This window comes from Mastomys coucha, unplaced genomic scaffold (assembly GCF_008632895.1).
Source record: "Mastomys coucha isolate ucsf_1 unplaced genomic scaffold, UCSF_Mcou_1 pScaffold16, whole genome shotgun sequence".
Classification (NCBI taxonomy): domain Eukaryota; kingdom Metazoa; phylum Chordata; class Mammalia; order Rodentia; family Muridae; genus Mastomys; species Mastomys coucha.
In genome coordinates this window covers 90,357,182-90,376,666 of record NW_022196898.1, presented here as the reverse complement: position 1 = coordinate 90,376,666, position 19,485 = coordinate 90,357,182, and the positions used below count along the sequence as shown (strand labels likewise).

General features: G+C 39.8%; 1 long non-coding RNA gene across 1 annotated transcript in view; it reads right to left on the bottom strand.

Moving 5' to 3' along the window:
- Positions 1-12,234, bottom strand: part of LOC116093885 — a 28,556-nt gene extending 16,322 nt beyond the window's left edge. The window contains exons 1-2 of the long non-coding RNA XR_004119873.1: positions 12,128-12,234; positions 3,159-3,391 (exon numbers count right to left, since the gene is read on the bottom strand). This is a non-coding gene — a long non-coding RNA (uncharacterized LOC116093885). The remainder of the gene's footprint in view (positions 1-3,158; positions 3,392-12,127) is intronic.
- Between the last annotated feature and the right edge of the window lie 7,251 nt (positions 12,235-19,485).

Here is a 19,485-nt window from a genome sequence, read left to right as displayed (position 1 = left end):
GAAACTGGGAATGGAGAAATTCGCATGTAAATAAAGAAAATATCTAAAATAAAAAAAAAGAAAAAAAATAAATAAATTTCCCATTTTATGCTACTTTATTACAGCCTTGCTACAGGACTAATAAAGGGGCAATTATAACAAATAAGACCCACTAGAAAAACACTAAGACTGCCCACAGTTTCTTATTTTAGATATTCTCAACCTTTGCTCTGTCCAGCATCTAAAATCTTTCAGAAAAGACAAACACAAAGTCTACTATAGCACATTAAACACAAAGAAAGAAAGAAAGAAAGAAAGAGAGAGAGAGAGAGAGAGAGAGAGAGAGAAAGAAAGGAAGGAAGGAAGGAAGGAAGGAAGGAAGGAAGAAAGAAAGAAAGAAAGAAAGAGAGAAAGAAAGACACACAGACAGAAGGAAGGAAGGAAGGAAGGAAGGAAGGAATGAAGGAAGGAAGGGAGAGAGAGAGAGAGAGAAAGAAAGAAAGAAAGAAAGAAAGAAAGAAAGAAAGAAAGAAAGGAAGGAAGGAAGGGAGAGAAAGAAAGAAGGAAAGAGAGAAAGGAAGGAAGGAAGAAAGAAAGAAGGGAAGAAAGAAATAAAGAAGGGAAGAAAGAAAGAAAGAAAGAAGGAAAGAAAGAAAGAGAGGGGAGAGAGAGAGAGAGAAAGAAAGAAAGAAAGAAAGAAAGAAAGAAAGAAAGAAAGGAAGGAAGGAAGAAAGAAAGAAGGGAAGAGAGAAAGGAAGGAAGGAAGAAAGAAAGAAGGGAAGAAAGAAATAAAGAAGGAAAGAAAGAAAGAAGGAAAGAAAGAAAGAGAGAGAGGGGAGAGAGAGAAAGAAAGATAGATAGAAAGGAAGGAAGAAAGAAAGAAGGGAAGAAAGATAGGAAGGAAGAAAGAAAGAAGGAAAGAAAGAAAGAGAGAGGGGAGAGAGAGAAAGAAAGAAAGAAAGAAAGAAAGAAAGAAAGGGAGAGAAAGAAAGGAAGAAAGAAAGAGAAAGGAAGGAAGAAAGATAGGAAGGAAGAAAGAAAGAGAGAGAGAAAGAAAGAAAGAAAGAAAGAGAGAAAGAAAGAAAGAAAGAAAGAAAGAAAGAAAGGAAGGAAGGAAGAAAGAAAGAAAGAGAGAGGGGGAGGGGGAGAGAGAGATAAAGAAAGAAAAAAAGAAAGAAAGGAAGAAAGAAAGAAAGAAAGAAAGGAAGAAAGAAAAGAAGGAAAGAAAGGCACACAGACAGAAGGAAGGAAGGAAGGAAGGAAGGAAGGAAGGAAGGAAGGAAGGAAGAAAGGAAGGAAGAAAGGAAGGAAGGAAGGAAGGAAGGAAGAAAGGAAGGAAGACACACAGACAGACATTTAGACAGAAGGAAGAAAGGAAGAAAAGAAAAAAGTAAAAGAAAGAAAAAACAGAAAAGAAAGAAGGAAAGAAAACCCTCCTGAATCACTGTAAATGCTTGCCAGCAACCTCTTCATCTTTTGGCCTCACAGTACATAGAAAGCAGCTTGTCATCACTCACTAGCCACGACCTGTTCTGTCATCGAGAGGCAGGGCAGCTACAGCCAGCCGCCTGCTCTTTGGTGATTTACTCAGCATTTTACATGCCCAGTTATCCTCTTTTTCCCGATTTAAAAAGGCTTTCACGGCTTTCAATGTGAAGACTGCACCACCAGACACACCCTGCCTGTTTCCTGTTATTCCTCACCGCCCACGTATGATTAAATTTTTAATAAATTTAATGGTATTAATAATATTAAAATTAATAATAGTACTGAAATGGTGGTTGTAGTTTATCTTGCTTCGATAAAGCATCAGACCTCGCTGGGCAGTGGTGGCACACGCCTTTAATCCTAGCACTTGGGAGGCAGAACAGGTGGATTTCTGAACTTGAGACCAACCTGGTCTACAGAGTGAGTTCCAGGACAGCCATGTCTACAACAGAGAAACCCTGTCTTGAAAAAAAAATCAGACCTCGTGAGCCTGTTTTGCAACTATGCCATTGTCTGACTTATTCTCCTGTTGCTGTGACTAGATAACCTCGATAAAATCAACTTAAGGAATAAGGAGTAAAAATGGAACAAAGAGCAACATAAGAAGAAAGGGCTTCTTTGACCTTGCAGTTCGAGTTTACACTCCATCATAGCATAAGCCATAGCACAGGAGCTTAAAGGATCTGGCTGTGTTGCATCCACAGTCAGGAATGGAAAGCCATGGATGCTTGCTAGTGCCCGGCTCCCTTTCTCCACTCTGTCCAGCCCAGCATCCCAGACCTACAGAGTGGTCCCACCCACAACTAAGACAGGTCTTCCTATAAATGTAGCCAAAAACGATCCAGCATGCCTAGAGGTTGATTCTAGATTTTGTCACAGTGATAACGAACACTAGCCATCCACAGACATCCACCTGCTTTCTCCCGCTCACGGCTGCTGTGTGTGTGTGTGCTACATGTCTTAAGCGGCATTCCATTGTGCTAGCCTTGAAATGCTTACTAACGTCCTTTCCAAAGAAGCGGTTATAGGTCCTTGCTCTTCCGTCTTTCTTAGCATTTTCAAAGGCTCCTGGTTGTCCCCAGGTCCGTGGTCTTCATAGGAATGTTTCTCATACAGACCCTGCCTGCCTCTCTTACCTCAGTTTCAGATCATCTTCCGTACTCTGCCACATTCTTTCTTCACCTGCCCTCTGCTCATCAAACATACAAGACTCCATCCCGACTTCTGTAACCTGCTAGAACTACCTCATTCCTTAGCTCTCTTCCCTCAGTGTCTCCCCGTTTAGACACTGGATTCATCCCTTAAGGCTCTCTGGAAGTATCTCTCTGCAGAAGGGTGGCCATGGCTTCCTGTACCACAGAGCTATGGACTACTGTCATTCACAACATGCCATCACAACCACAACTGCACATTGGTTCCTGCCTTTAGGTGTTAGCTTAAGGCACTTGGGTGTAAAAGTAATTTTCGGGTAGTTTTCTGTGCTCCCCTCCCCTTGTTCTCAAATAACTTCTGGGCATTTGTTTGCCTGCTCTAGCTTGGTTTAGCTCCTGAATAAAGGCACGGAGACCTGGTATTTTTATAAACCAGCTGCAAGTCTAAGCTGAGCATGTTCTGAGCTATTCTAACCTGACTACGCTGCTATTCTAACCTGACTACGCTGCCAATGCCCAGACAAATGCCCTGTTACTTACCATCAGTCTTGCCCTGGCTCACCCTGGTGCAGGAGTGTCCTCCTGGCTTACTCTCTCGTGGTGATCTCATGGCAAATCCTCCTGGTCCATCCATGTGGTCTCTCCACACCCTCTTCTTCTCCTGGTCCTCTCTACCCTCTCATATCCTTTGGGACCCCGTAATCGGGATCAGAAGTTCCATTCTGTGCTCTTCTGCCCAGCTAATTGGCTGGTTCAGCTTTTTATTAATCAATCTGAAGGAAGTGGAAATGAATGTTTACAAAACACTGTCACAGATATAAAAATCACAATACCAAAGTTTAAGCCTGTATTCAGCTCTCTCCCAGTACAGAAATCAGCATCCGAATACACAGTGCACAAAACCATCTTCCAACTCTTGGGGTCCTCAGACCCATTATTTAATATCATTAGTGGTCTTTTTCGTTTGAGATGTTCAAATGTCATCAACATAGTGACAACTGCCAAAGGGACAGATCTACTCCAGATTTGTCTCCCAAACTTCAGATTCAAAGTCTGTCTACATCTTCAACAGCTGCTATGCATAGAGCTATAAATACAGAAAACATCACACCTCTCTACCTTTCCCGAACTTGCTCTCTGCCCCTCCCCTAAATTAAGTTTATAGCAATGGAGTGACATATTTCAAATCATCCACACATCCAAAAACAGCAAAACCAAACAACCAGCCTCTCATGGTCCTCCTTTCATGTGCCTTTCTTCCCAGACTTAACTCTCTTGGTTCTACATTCAAAATATGTTTAAATTATTTTTTTTTCTCCTCTTGCTCTGCTGATGTTTCCTCAGTTTGAGCCACCATCATTCACTCCCCTTCTGGATTGATGCCTAAGCTTTTTGACTGGGCTCCCAGCTAACCTGGCCCCTTCACATCTCATCTCAAAGCAGGTTGGTGAAGCAGGTAAGATTGCAACCCTCCTCTACTCAAAGTCCTGCAGTGGTTCCCCGCTTCCCTTCCAAGGGAGCTAAGTGCCCCGTGGTTCTTGGTTCTCTCTCTTTACTCTGCCCCAGCTCTTCTAGTCACCGGGTATTTCCTGAGAGCTGTGTTTCCACCATGTGATCTTTATATGAACCAGAAATTCTCTGTCTCAGGTTGCTCTCCATCCAGATACCCTCTTTCCAAGCCTTGCTCCAGCATCCCTTCTTAGTTCATCCAGAAACCCCTCCACCTCTGTCCACCTTGCTCTAACCTGCATCCCTTTCTAATTAACAATGAAACATCCGAAATTTCAATATAATCTACGTGTTTTACATTTTTATTCCCACACTGGCCAGTGTTAGAAATCACTCATATATTTGAAGTAGCTGAAATATAGAGGGTGCCCAGTTGTTTCGGAGAAGAACATAGAGGAGCTGTGTCTGTAAGCTACAGTGTGCATGCATTTCCAAGGTTGTTGTAAGGATAAGTAAAACTGTGTGCATGAAAGAAGCAGGCCCCTAGTGACAGATATCCTAGTCTTTGTTCTTCTCACAAAAGTCACCAATGACATCAGTGCTGTGTTTTTCCTATGTAAATATGCTCATAAAATACAGTAATGCTTTAAGTGAGCTTCTAAAAATTATGAACAGCATCACAACATTAAAAACAAACCCCCTTTGTGACAGGTATACCTTGATATGAATGCGACATGATAATTAACCAGGAATAGGGATTAAGGGACTCTGAAAACAAGTGACAAATGATATGTTTCACAGTGACCTCACATCTTAACTACAGAACGACCCTCTTCTAAGGAAGGAGTACCCTATGCAAATATAAACCAACGCAAGTACTGCAAGGTTGAGGCCAAGATCGGAAAAGACAAACTATCTTTGCTAGGACAAAAATCTATATGGTCTGCAATTCTCCATGTGTTCTGGAAGGTTCTCATAGGATTTATATTCAATTTCTGAAAAAAAAAAGTGCCTAAGTACTAGACTGGAAACCATCACAAATGGGATATTTCCCATGTTTACTTCTCATGTCTACTTCTAATTTCTGCCTTCAGAATTGATGCAAATCACAACTTTTGCGGCTTATTTCTAAAACATGCGGTTATTTTTAGACTCGTTCCCTGGGTTTCTCATCTGTGTTGTCTATGTATGATAAATTTCAAACATATCTTCGTGGAAAACATTAGCTGTTTCCGACCACCAGAGTGGATGGTGGCACTCTCCCCTTAAAGACCTCGCTTCATAATTTCTTTTTTGTATCATTGTCAATTTCTGTATGATTTTTATAATCTCTATCAATATCTTTAATTAATTATGCTTTCCAAATGGATTTAAATAGTTCTATAATAACAGGCCGTTGAAGTTTAACCCAATAAATCTAGCACAGAATGTTGAAGAATTGAGTCCATGGAGTCATGAGAGAAACCACTGCCAATTCAGCTATCAAAAGAAATCCATTAGGATGGAGTTTATTATAAAGTACATTCAGCATATTAATTATTAATCCACACTGCAGTGCTTTTACCAAAAGCCTGTCCTTCGTTGCTTTGTTTTCCCATGTTTAAGCAGTTAGATTCCATGGTTTTGTAATCTAAGATTAGTATCCGGCGCCTTGATCAAATTCCCAAAGTTCTGTAATGTCTCCATTTAGTGCCAGTAAATCCAGATGGAAGGAGCTTTTAGTGCAGTTATTAAGTGTGAGTTTATTAATGTGATCTATTAAGCCCACACTACACATTGCCTGTATGTGAACTTTCAGAATTGTGCCTGATAAACATCCCACGCAAGTATAAAAGGTTAACGAATGAAAGGAAGACTTTAGTCTAGAAATTCAAACATGTTGCTGGCACTCGGAAAGTACCTTGGCCTCAGAGTTCTGAATGACTGAGTATGTATTGAAGCAGAGCCTCTCATCAATAAAGAATCTTAAGGTATAGGTGCAAGTTCCTAAAATGAACCTTAACGAAAATTCACAAAGAGAAGGGAAGCCAGTCAGAAAAATATGTGTTCCTCACTTGTTCATATCCCAGGGCAAATACAAGCCAAGCTCCAGACAGAGATAGCTGGTGTATATCTAAGTTTCTACGGGAGAAGCATCTCTGTCTGTTTTCAATGATCCTAACAAAATACCCAACACAGTAATTTATAAAGGAGATTGTGACACACAGATTAGGAGTTTGGGAAACCAAAATAAGAACAGCATTCAGTGAAAGCCTTGAGCTGCCTCTTAGCATGGAAGAAACTGGAAAGGAAAGGGGGGTGTGCTAGAGAATAGAGGGAGGAGGCAAGTTCCTTAAGTAACTAACTGATTCCTGAGAGGAAGGCATGGATCCATGCGTGAGGGGCATCTGATACCATCACCCCAGCCTTGTGACCACCACATTGAAGAATTAAGACTCTACATATAAAACTTTGGGGGAGGGGCACTCAAGCCATAGTAAGAAGATTGAAATCTCTGTTCCTGTTTTCTACATAGCACTCTATAATACCTCTCAGAGGTTGGCATGTCCCCCGCCCCCAGCTGTTGATACCTTCATAAAAAACCTGTAAAAGCAACTTGTTTACATTTCTAAAACTTAATCTGTATCCTATGGTGTAGGAGGGAATAACATGTAGATGGAGTGTCAGCAGTGTGTCACAGACCTCAAACCTCTATCGTTGAGTTTATTTTAAAAGTCATGTGTATTTGAAAATCTAAAATAGATAGTAGGCATTATTAATCCTGTACAGCTTCTGAAGTAAAGGCCTGAGACTGGTGCTGTGTTTCTCACCTTTATTGATGCTGTAGCCAAAATACCTGATATAAATAACTGAAGGATGGGGGCACTATTTTGACTCACAGTTGCAGGGGGGTTCTGATGATGTAGGTGAGGCAGAACAGCTCAGTACACATGTGTAAATGAGGAGTGCTCAGTCCATGGTCACCCAGGAAACAGAGAAAGAGGAACCACCAATACGCTCTGACTTGCTTCTTTGTGCCCTTTTATTCTGCCCAGTCCCTGCCCAGAACCTATGAGTTCATAAGATGGTGCTACCTACATTCACTGTGGAGTTCCCCTTCACTCAGGGTGAGGTTTCCTCTCAGAAACCCAGAGGTCTGCCTCAGCCTCCTGTAAGATTCGAAATACAGTCAAGCTGGTAGTGAGAGTCGCTGCAGGCATTCTCTGTGAAACCGTACCTGGAGGTCTCTAGGGCCTGAGGCAATGGACTGGAGGTAAACTTAGCTCCTCCTCCTCCATCTTGAAGACTTTGAGTTTGATGGAAGATAAGGGTCTTGGGCTCTAAGACAGTGTGGGGAAATGGTCAAGTAGACCCAGGGGTCAGGCTAAGTTGTACACTTAGGGACAGGGTATAGACAATCTTCTGCAACAACATCATCTAGAACGACAAAATGATCCCTTTCCTGAACCCTAATTCTCCGCCAGAGTCCAGACAAGATGGTGTTGTACTATAACAAACCATTTGTTAAGTAGAATCTTAACAAAACTTATAGATACCTGGCTTCAATCTACCTCCATCCTTTTATTCTTAATTGTCCAGATTTTGTCACTTACTGACAGACCTTAGAACCATTCATCTAGGTCATTCATCTAGAAAGAGGGAGGGTTTGCTACTTGTCATGGTTTGAATCTATGTCTTAAAGGCTTGGTCCCCAGGGTGGTGCTTCTAGGAAGTGATGGAAGCTGTAGGAGGGAGGTCTATAGGAGGCCTTTAGCTCACTGGAGCATGCCCTTGGAGGCTTTCCTAGCAACCTGTTATGTCTTTCTTCTCTGGTCATGAAGTCTGTGGTTTTGCCCCACTATGTGACCCCAGTCATGAAGTATCCCCTTGCCAAAGGTCCAAATGATCTTCACACCAGACCCTCCAAAGCCATGTCTATAATGAACTTCTACTCTTCCTAAGTTAACTATCTCGATTATTTCACCCAATGAAGAAAAGCTTACTGACACCCTATTAACTCACCCTTTAAAACAGTGGGGTTTACCCCACAGTTTTAGGTCAAAGAGCCCCCAGCAACTGTAGGTGACCTTTCTGGCCATTGTCAGAGTGAATTGGGGCTTTTGCTTTCTATTTTAAAGGACTTGAGATATGACAGTTGAACGAATGCCTTACCATAAAAGTGCAAGGGAAGTGACAGAAAGAGTGGCAGACAAATTAAAGAGTAAGTTCTGTTTAGCAATTCTGGGTGACAGCACTTAAAATTTTTAGCTCTAGGGTTGTTTGGGAATGACAGTACTCAGCTGAGAAAGGCAGCTTACCCATTATAAAAAGGAATTTTTATGTGGGAACTTAGAAAAATCAGACCTTAAAAGTAGAAAAAATCTTTATGTGTTATTTGTTATTTAAATAGTTAGCCTTTTATACAGTCTTCAGGTTGTCTGCTGCTCCTTTTCATCGTGTGTGAACCAAACCCCTCCAGTTTGTTCCACTGTTTTTATAGCAAAGCCACTAAAAATTGAATCTCACATCTGTTATTAAGGCCATTTCTCTAATCTCTGACCACAAGGAGGAATCAAGATGGAGATCTCCTTTATAATGCTCTCTGTCTTGTGATAGCAAATGACAGAAAAACTTGTGCTTATCTCATTATAGAAAAAAAAAACTGATGACTTGCTGGACAGAGATCTTTAAGTAAGAGCATTGGCTATGCAAACATGAAGACCTGAGTTTCAGTATCACGAGCATCCACCAAAAAGTCCAGGAGTGGCCACAAGCTCCTAGACCTCCAGTGTAGGCGAAAGGTAGGGACATGAAAATCTCTGGGGTTTGCTGGGCACCAGCTTAGCTAGCTCCAGGAACTGCGAGTAAGCCTGTATCAAGACAGTGAGAACAAGAATGATCACACAGGACACTGGGCATCCTCCTCTGGCCTCTGTGCCTGAGCACACATACACACATAACTGCTCCTAGACTCAACACATGCACAGTATACACACCATATGCATATACTAACTGTTGGGGTCCCTCAGCTGCAAGACGTCGGAGTTTGCCACTGCAGACTCAATTCATGCCTGCTGTGCGCCTGCTGACTGGCAAGTATACAGCCTGAAGACATCCACTGTTGACCTCCTCCCCCACTGTGGACTGCGCCTCCAGCCATTCCCCGGAGCTGAGACCTGCCAGACACCCTGAGTTTACACCTTTAGCCCTGCAGCCGGTTTCCCTTTGACATCCTCCTAGACTTTGCTCCGACTCTTCCTGACTCTTCCCTAATTCCTTATGTTATTCAAATGTTGTTGTAACCAGAGATTCAGTATGTTCTCTTGTATATAATTGCTGAACCCCCCAAGTAAAAGAGAGCCTTGATTGGAAACCCTCAACTTGGCTCCGGTGTCCTTTTGTTCTCGAACTCTGTGTTTCAGGTCTCCTTTCTCCCTTCGGTCGAGGCAGAACCCAGTTCGTGAAACTGCGGGTCAGTTTCAACTAACATCAAAAAATAATAATCATTTGCAAAGTACTCATAAAGTACTAGGAACTAAGTACTTTTGGCCCATCTGTCTCCTACATACTCACTGGGCACTGAGATGAGTGTTGGGAAAGAGAATGGAGGGAGAACCGAGCAGAGTGAAAGAGACTCACTGACAGCGTTTTCTGAGCACTGACTCTAGTCATTTCAAGAACTTGAAACACAAGTAGGTAAGCAGCAGAAATATTCCTTTTTCATTGAGATTTACAGAAGTATGTATCAAGCCAGGCTATATTTGTGCCCATTACTTTCTGGTTGTTGCACTTTGAGCCTTCAGTCACAAGCAATCCTACTGCCAGCAACTGAGACCAATGGCTCATAAGTGAAGACATTTTTAAAACTGAGAGTTCCTCACTACGGAGGAGCTCTGGAATGAAGCCATGACCTCCTTGCTCCTCCGCATTTTTCACTCAGAAGGTTTGAAGTCAAAAAGTAGCTCCTAAAATGTAAACAACAAGATGTTACTCATAATCAAAAGATGAGCGCAGAGATCCAAGCCAGACCTAGCTGTCATCGAAAGAGACAGATCAGTGCCAAAGTCTATCCAAACACTTGGTATAAACAAGTTTTAGGAAGTTTTGTGTGGATTTGAGCCAAGGTTTTATCTAGTCCATATCCCTAGATCCTTATCCATCTCTGTGCTATAAACTTTCAAATACCAATGAAAACATTGCTTATAAGAAGAAAGGGACAAGGCCAGAGAAACAGCCTATACACATGAAGAGCAGGTAGCCACCAGAGACTTGAAACACCCTATAGACTGAATTCCAGCTAGCCATTGAAGATGACCTCATAATGAAGATGAAATCTGATTATCCTAGCTTCAGGGCCAAAGTACAAGCTTGTTTATCTTCATTGTCAACTTGACTGGATTTAGAATGACCCGAAAAACACACCTCTGGACATGTCTATAAGGGAGTTTCCTTCCACTGAGATTTAACCTCGGAGGGAAGACCTTGCCTAAATGTGGGACAAATACTCAGACTCAATTAAAGGGATGTGGGAGTGGCAATATGGCTCATCAGATAAAGGGAACACCACCAAGCCTGAATTTGATTCCTAGAATCCAACTCATGCAGAGACAAAATGGACTCTTGCAAGTTGTCCTCTAAGCACTCTCTCTCCCTCTCTCTCTCTCTCTCTCTCTCTCTCTCTCTCTCTCTCTCACACACACACACACACACACACACACACACACACATACATGTGCACACCCCAGGGCATGTGCATACTCACAATAAATGATTGAATGTAAACGTTAATAGAAAGAGGGGAGAAAGTAGCAGGGTGCCAGTTAAGCAACAGTATCCATCTGTCTCTACTTCCTGACTGTGGGCGCCCTAACACACACACACACACACACACACACAGAGAGAGACAGAGACAGAGACAGAGACAGAGACAGAGACAGACAGACAGAGACAGACAGAGAAAGAGACAGAGAGAGAGAGGATTATGCCCTCAAACTGCGAGTCAGCTCACAGTCAAATGTTCCTTCCTCACATTGCTGAAGTCAAGCATCTAGTTGCAGTGGTAAACAATAACATGCTATGAGTGTCTTCCCTTCATTATCCAGTGTTTTGCTATTGGTTCTAGTGCTTCATCTGAAATCAGAACGTAATTATACTTTATAAACCACAGGATGAAATATATATGCCCTTTATTTCTACTGTTTTGGAGGGATTTGTGGGTCAGTGGTAACTATTATTGATCATATTGTATTATTACCAACTCTAAGGTGGCTCTCCACATTCACCTATTTTATACTTTCAAAGCAATAGAAGCACACAGCCATCCCAGGCTGCCTTTGTGCTTCTTTCTCTGCTCCCACAGCCTGGATTTTATTTACTGCTCCATTTTTATCTTTTCGACTTGGTATGAAGGGGGAAATAAAACCATATAACATTTTTAACAGTTTGCAGCAAAAGTAATGATCCCTCAAAATTTAATTTAAAAGATCTCTAAAATCATGACGAGAAATAGATTTTCTTAACTTGAGAAATATTGTAAGTCTGTAGCAATCGTCATATTTAATGATAAAAATTACAGAATAATTCCCAGTTAAAGCACACACAAAACAATACTCTCGCTAGCTTACCATTCTGGGGTCATAGCTTCTACTCAGGAAATCTTATACTAATGTGGAAATAACAAATGAACTAAAATATATAAAAATTAAGAAGCTCAAAAATGCATCGCTACTCAATATAATCATCTATTTAGCATATCTTAAAGAATGTGCAGATGAACTTGCAGAAATGAATGAAAAATGAGAAAATATGTTATATAAAAGTAATTTGACCAGATAACATATAAAATTGTCATTGGGGTTCATGCACAATTTCAGTTATTTTTCATATATTATAAGCTGATAATTTTAACCAATTTAATACAATAGTCTTTAGTAATGGCACATATTTCTGCAGGGAAATTTTTCTATACTAACATACAGAAATTTTAAGTATTCTGCTAACATGGGTTAAATTTTACTTTCCAAAAAGGATGTGCTGAAGCTCTAATCCCTGCCCCCCCCCACAGTACCCATGAATACAACCTTATTAAAAAATGGATCTTTACAGAGATGATTAAATAAAAATGAAGTCTTCAGTCAAGGTCCCCTAGATAGCAAGAAACAATAAGGTGGAGAGACACAGACAGGCATAAAGCTATTCGAGGGGACTAGGGGAATTGCCTAATGCCATCACCAAAGCTGAGGAGTGTCACAATAGGCCATCTGTGAGCTGGAGACCCTGAGATGTCAGCTGCAGGGCTCAGTCCCATCCCCAAAGCTCCATAAGCATTGGGCTTATAATGTAACTCGGTCAAAGAAGGAAGGCTGGAGAACCTGGGGAGGATGCTGGTACAAAGTTCAGAGGCTAGAGACAAGAAATCCTGACATTTTCGACTCTTAGGTTAGGAAAAGATAGGTGTTTCAGCTGAAGGAGGAAGTGAAAGGTTTTATCTTTTCTTGCCATTGTGTTCTCCCATCCCCCAACAACTAACTAGATGGAAGTCACCCATATTGTGGACAGATCTTCCCCTGTTCAGTTCACCAGCTCATATACCAATCTCCTCTGTAAACATCCTCATAGTCCTACCCAGAACAGAGCCTCTGCTCTAGGTGTTTCTTAATCTGATCAAGTTAATGTCAAATAACCCACCCTCATGGAATCAGAGGAAATTTCCTCATGATTCCAACATGAAACAACATGGCCACACCCTTAGAAAAAGCATGGAATTTCACACACATGCAAAGAGAACACCTTGCGCTGGGACAATGGAGACAGATATTAGAGCTATGCAGGTGCAAGTCAGGGGAAACAAGTGACTGCTGACAACCAAAAGAGCTAAGAAAAGGAAAAAACTCTTAAAGAATGTTTCTATAGTTTTCATAGTGGGTGTGGCTCTGCTGACACTGATTTCAAGCTTGCTTTTAGCATCTTTAAGATAACAAGTCACTTGTTTTAAGCCTCCATGTTTCTGGGCTTTCATTATGATAACCCTAGTAAATTTGTCAGGTACCATAGTTAGTAACGTGCCAAGGCGGGGATATAAAATTAGCATGCCCAACTCAGTAACGTGAAGCAGATTAGAAGATATACTTAAGAAAACAAGAAAACAGACCACTATTCATAATTATACCACAACTGGGGAGATATCTTGAAATGGCTCTGGTAAAAGTGTTTAGGATGTAGCCAATTTGCAATATTTGTGATAAACATCTTCAATGCCAACATAGCAAACTTTAAACTACTACTATTAGATTTTTATATAAAAGTTATGTTCCCCTAGGCTTCTGGTCACAATATTATCATCAACTAATCAATATGTGATATTGGTTTTTGACATTTTTCTTAATACATATTGTTAATTTATTTACATAGAGTATGAAGCCACATCACATTTCATGTCTAACTAAAGCCTTGTCTAACAAATACTAATTTTCCATAAGGTACAGTTAGCCTTCTTGCTTTTAGAAACATTAGATGGCAAGTCAATCCAACCCTTGAGCGTTAGTCCTTCTAAACACCAGAAGGACCGGCGAAAATTGCAGAGGTATGGGAGGAACAACACTGCCTACTATACAAAAGGACATTTGTGTTTGCAGTATGAGAACTAAAAAGAAAAGAAGAAAGGGAAAGGGAAGAGGAAAGGGAAAAACATCAGGCTCTTTCTAGTTAGCTAGGAATGTTCCTGACTAGCCTTTGGGCACTGAAGTTTTCAGCACTATTTGCATGCACACAAACAACAAAGAAAATTCACCAAGCATTGATATTGGGGTGGCAAATAAATTTGAGAACGAAGATAAATTCACAAATAACAAAATGCCGAATAATATGGACCAACTTCACTAGTGCAAAAAAAACCTATAAAACTTTATAGAGGAACCAAAAAGAAACTTAATTAACAGAGATGGCAGTGGTTACAAAAGAGAAGGCTCAATTATACATCTATCAGGTCTGCCATAAGTTAATCCCACCAAAACCCTAAAGAGTATTTTTGTGGATGAGGTGAAGTTGACCTTAAAATTCATCAGGAAAGTCAATAAGCAAGATCCATTCAAATAATTTTGGGAAGTTGGGTGTAGAAGGGTTAGATAGGTGGATCAGTGGGTAAGAATGCTTTTCCTCAAACATGAGGACTTGAGATGAGATCCCACTTCCACTAAAAGGCAGGGTATTGTGGCCTAGTGCCTGTGAATCACATCTGTAGGAGACAGAGGCACACGTTTCTAGGGCACTCTAGCTACCAGTATGGCTTTGGAATCAATAGGAGACCCTGTCTCAAAGAAATAGGACACAAAAGCAGAGCAGAACACCCCAATGTTTCTTCTGGCCTCTGCATGAATACACAGTTACATACCTACATGCACTCATATGCACATATCACACACATGCTTGCATGTGCCAAAAAGAAAGGAAGACAGTTAGATATAGATGTTGAACTATTAGTGTTTTATAGTTATGATATAGATATAGGTGCATATATATATATATATATCACTTCTTTTAAATGTTCTAAAAATGGACTTATGTCTTTCTGAATATCTATCTCTCTCATCTCTCTCTGTACATACACATATATACATGTATATATATTCACACACACACACTACACTTTCTCAGTCTCACCAGATTGTTGACCTTAGAATAAAAATAAAGGTTCTATTGATTACAAGAACATGAATTTAACATAATTTCTGTTGAATAAAAATAGGAGCACAGAGGACAGAAAGCAAGAACTGACACATGTATAGAAATGTTGAAGTGGGGTATAAGTCAGGGGGAAGGTTATCATTTTGATTAGAAACAATAAACTAACCATGAAAAGTGGTAACATTTTCTTTGCATATACTTGGTATAAATTGGAAAACAAAAGACAGTTTGAAAGCAATAGGTAAATTTGGAGTAAATTTTTATATTTAGAAAATGAAGAGCAGATCATTTAGTCTCTAAAATAATGAAGTTCATTTGGTAAAGTAACAAAACACAAGTTGTCATGGTTAAATCTGATGATGTTAAAGATTGAAAACCTCAAGGCAAGGTGTCAGAGAGTCCAGGCACAAGACACAGGCCAAGGGAAAGTATTTACAGCACACACTAACAAACATTTAAAGTATGAAATCTGTTTTTTTTTAAAAAAAACTACCAACTAATAAGAAGAAAAGGAAACAAAGATTAGAGGAATATAAAATGTATGAACAGTAACAAATGTGATTAAATTTCAGTCCATACTTCTGTAGCTGGTAAGACTGAGAAAATGTAGTGTATGTGTGAATATATATACATGTACATATGTGTATGTATAGAGATGAGAGATAAATAAATAGATATTCAGAAAGACATAAGTCCATTTGTAGAACATTTAAAAGAAGTGATCTATATATGCATATATATCTATATCATAACTGTAAAACACTAATGGACATAATAAACAATGTAAGTAGTTGTCTTTCTAGTGGGTAGAATTATATGGAAGAAGGCTGGTCAATTATGTAAATAGTTCCTACCTTTAAGATATACAGTACACAGAGTGAAAAGGAAGAGTTGAAAGAGGAAAGACTGATTTATAAGTGTTCTCTGTAACTTGCTATGAATAATTGTAATATTCCATTTAAATAAAAAACATGTTAAAGTATATTCAAGTCAGAGGAACTGTCAGTCTAAGTCTTCAATTCAGCACTTGCTGTTAAAAGTTAGAACCTGCCATCAAGTTCTATAAATAAGATAATAGAATGTAGGAATTACACTTAATCCTCTAATTACTCTCGACTTTAATCAAGCCTTTATTAACATAATGTGTCTAACTTGGGGTCTTAAAAACCTGAGAGGGGATTTAGGGAAGAGCAATCAAAACAATGAAAAATAAGCAGATGATATCAGGAAAGCACCGGAAACTGGAGTGATGTAGACTAGTCAAGGAAAGCCAAGGCTGAAATCACTCTCGGGGACTCAGGTCTGCTATCTGCACACTCGCATCAGGAGTCACAGCCTGACAGAGTCTCGATGTCTCGCTATCTATTGCCAGAGAACTTCGTATTATGATGTGCTAAAAGGACGGTTATCACTTATTCCACTCGTGAAGCCATACTTTGGTCAGGACTTCAGTTGGGGACAGCTCTTGGCTATTTGGTTCACCATCACCTTCAGCGGGGTCACTGAGGCAGGAAGATTCACATTCACCTACTTCACCTGCTACCTAGAAGACTGATGCTATTATTGACTAGAGCTAAGCCTGGACTGTTGTGGGCCCCCTTATGGTATCCTCAGACTGCCTTACAACATGATTGCTGGCTTCCAATGGGTGAAGTACATGGCATTTTCACATCCCACATTAGAAGTCATAGTATCTGCGTAAGTCCAGGAACTCTAGAGAAACAGGACTGGTAGAATAATTATGTGTTGCAAAGGCAAAGTTATTAGATCAGAATACATAACAGGGACTACTCAGTCAAGTTTATCCACAAGAGAGGATGAAAATCTGGTAGCCATTCAATATATGTTGAGATCCCTCAACAATCTAAGTCTGGCACTGAAGAGCTAGAGGGTCCCTGCTGATCATGAGTGCACACTGGAAGGAAGAAGATGGGTTCTAATGCCAGTGAAGGATAGATATGGTTACCAGCAAGAACAAAAGGTGCACAGGCAAAGCAGCAATGTTTATGTCTGGGATCTAGTTCTATCTATGTTACCGCCAAAATGTGCCACCCAGGCTGGGAGGAGGCCTTCTCCCCTTCCTTCCTGGAAATACCATCACAGATTACTCAGAGGCGCGGCTGCTAGTTCCAATCAAGTTGACAATCAATATTAAGCATCATGGTGAAGCATTCACAAAGTCCCACCAATATCAATGGAGAGGACAACTCCATGCCCCTTGACAAAGTTGTAAGGCATAGTTTGAAGAAGACAGCAGGATCTGAAAATATCTCTCTCTCCCTCTCTCTCTCTCTCTCTCTCTCTCTCTCTCTCTTTCTCTCTCTCTCTCTCTTTCTCTTTCTCTCTCTTTCTCCTAGATCCATCCATTATTCACTGTTACCTGCTTTCACCCTATCATAGGGCTACATACAGTCAAAAGGTATATAATTGTTCCTTGAAGAACATGAACCATTTGCTTCTCTGATCAGCTCGTAGGTGTCTTAGAATTTCACTGCTCTGAACAGACACCATGACCAAGGAAACTCTTATAAAGATAATATTTTAATTGCATCTGGCTTATAGTTCAAAGCTTCAGCCCATTATCATCATCAAGATGAGAGCATGGCTGCATCCAGGCAGGCATGGTAAAGGAGATACTAAGGGCTTTACATCTTGTTCTGAAAGCAAACAACAAAAGACTGGCTTCTAGGCACCTAGGACAAGGGTATTAAAGCCTGTGAGCACAGTGACACACCTACTCCAACAAGGCCATACCTATTCCCACAAGGCCACACCTCCTAATAGTGTCACTTCCTAGGGCCAAGCATATACAAACCATCACATTCTACTCCCTGGCCCCATATGCTTGTTCAAACATATAATATCTTGTCTCTTGAGGCCAGTCTAAAATGAACCCTAACTACAGACTCAACCTGCTTCTCCTTTTATGTTGAAGCTCAAGAAACTTAGACTCTAAAGAGAACTAACCAGCTAATTTCTACATGTGAAGAAATTGCTAGAAACAGGAGGACTCTCATTACATGGAATATCTTTTATTTTCCATGTAAATGAATTTTAAACATTAAGTTTAAGAATGGGTTGGATGTTATTGAATGAAACTTTTGTGGATTTTTTTTTAATACTGCACTTAAACTGGAATAGTTAGAGGGTTTTTTTTGGTTGGTTGTTTGCTTCCTAAACTGTGAAGTGAGCAAACAAGTCTTTATTTTCCTGAAGGGTTAAAAAAATTAAAGAAATATTAAATACTGACATAAAAATACTGGGTAAGCATAGAATAGATACCCACAGAAAGTATTGCCACACACTTGGGAATTATGATTAATAAACAAAATGCTAAGTCTCCAATAGCATTTAAGAGGTAATTGGGGATTTCAACTACTACCAAAAATATCATTTGCTAAGAAGGTAAAAATAAATATCATCTATGAGTTTAAAATACATTAACTTCATTTGATAATCTCTAGCACCAAACACAGGATTTGAATAAAGGTTTTATTGCAGGATGAGAAAGTACTACAAAGCTCCCTAAAATAATTAAATGTTTCCAAATAGGTTTTAGAATTCCCCATGCCTTGAAAGGGTCCAAAAGCCTTAATTTTACTTGAAGTTCTCCAAGTTGCAAAAAATATAATAACAAGAGAGTTAAAGTCATGTTGACTTTAGCAAGCAAAATACCTTATTAGAAGTTCTCTCTCAAGTGTGGTGAGTACTCTGGCACAGCCCTCTGAATACATGCAGTATACATCAGTGTCCAGAGTTATTTCAGTCAGAAGCCATTTTGTTAAAGTATTTCAGTATTCCATACATCTAAGCATATCCTCTAATACTCTCTTGATGTCAGTATGATCTATGATTTTCTATATAACCGACCCTTTATCCAATCTTCCTATTTATCTCTTGAGGATTATCATAACTTCTACATATTTTTTGAGTTTATTTAATAAATAAATATTCATCAAATATCTATACTTTCCTAAGCACTCAGGTGGCTTTTAGGAAGATGTGAAAAATTAAAATCCAGACTCAGTCCTTATGGGGTTGACATTTTAGTTAGGAGAAGTGCTAATTAAGATGTAAACAGAGGCAAGTTCCAATGAACAGAAACAAACAAGTTGTAGAAAATATAAGAAGAAAAATCAGGAACATAGTATCTCAAGGAAAAAAAAAACATTGTACAAATTCAGAAGAAAAATCAGGAGCAGAGTCTCTCAAGAAAAAAAAACATTGTACAAATTCAGTCGGCACCACTTGCTGAGCAAGTTGAAGAAATCTGCAACTCTCTTTCTTGTCTCTTGTATTACATTTAAATAAATGAATGAATGTAGTAGATTAAGAAATGAAATATTTGCTGGGCAGTGGTGGCACACACCTTTAATCCCAGCACTTGGGAAGAGGCAGAGACAGGTGGATTTCTGAGTTTGAGGCCAGCCTGGTATACAGAATGAGTTCCAGGACAGCCAAGGTGACACAGAGAATCCCTGTCTTGAAAAAAAGCAAAACAAAACAACAACAACAAAAAGAAATGAAATATTTTTAAATTCTTGCACTTACAAAAAGCAAAGCTTACAGCTCTAACCCACTCATCTTATCTTTAATTCCAGAAACAATCTCATTGAGAAGTTTCTGTGTTTTGGTTTTTTGTTTGTTTGTTTGCTTGTTTGTTTGTTTTGTGGAATCCATCAATGGAGGTTGGTAGAGCAACAAGAAGGAGAAGCTCAGGTCTGTCAATCATCTTGAAGTCACCATAACAACCCTG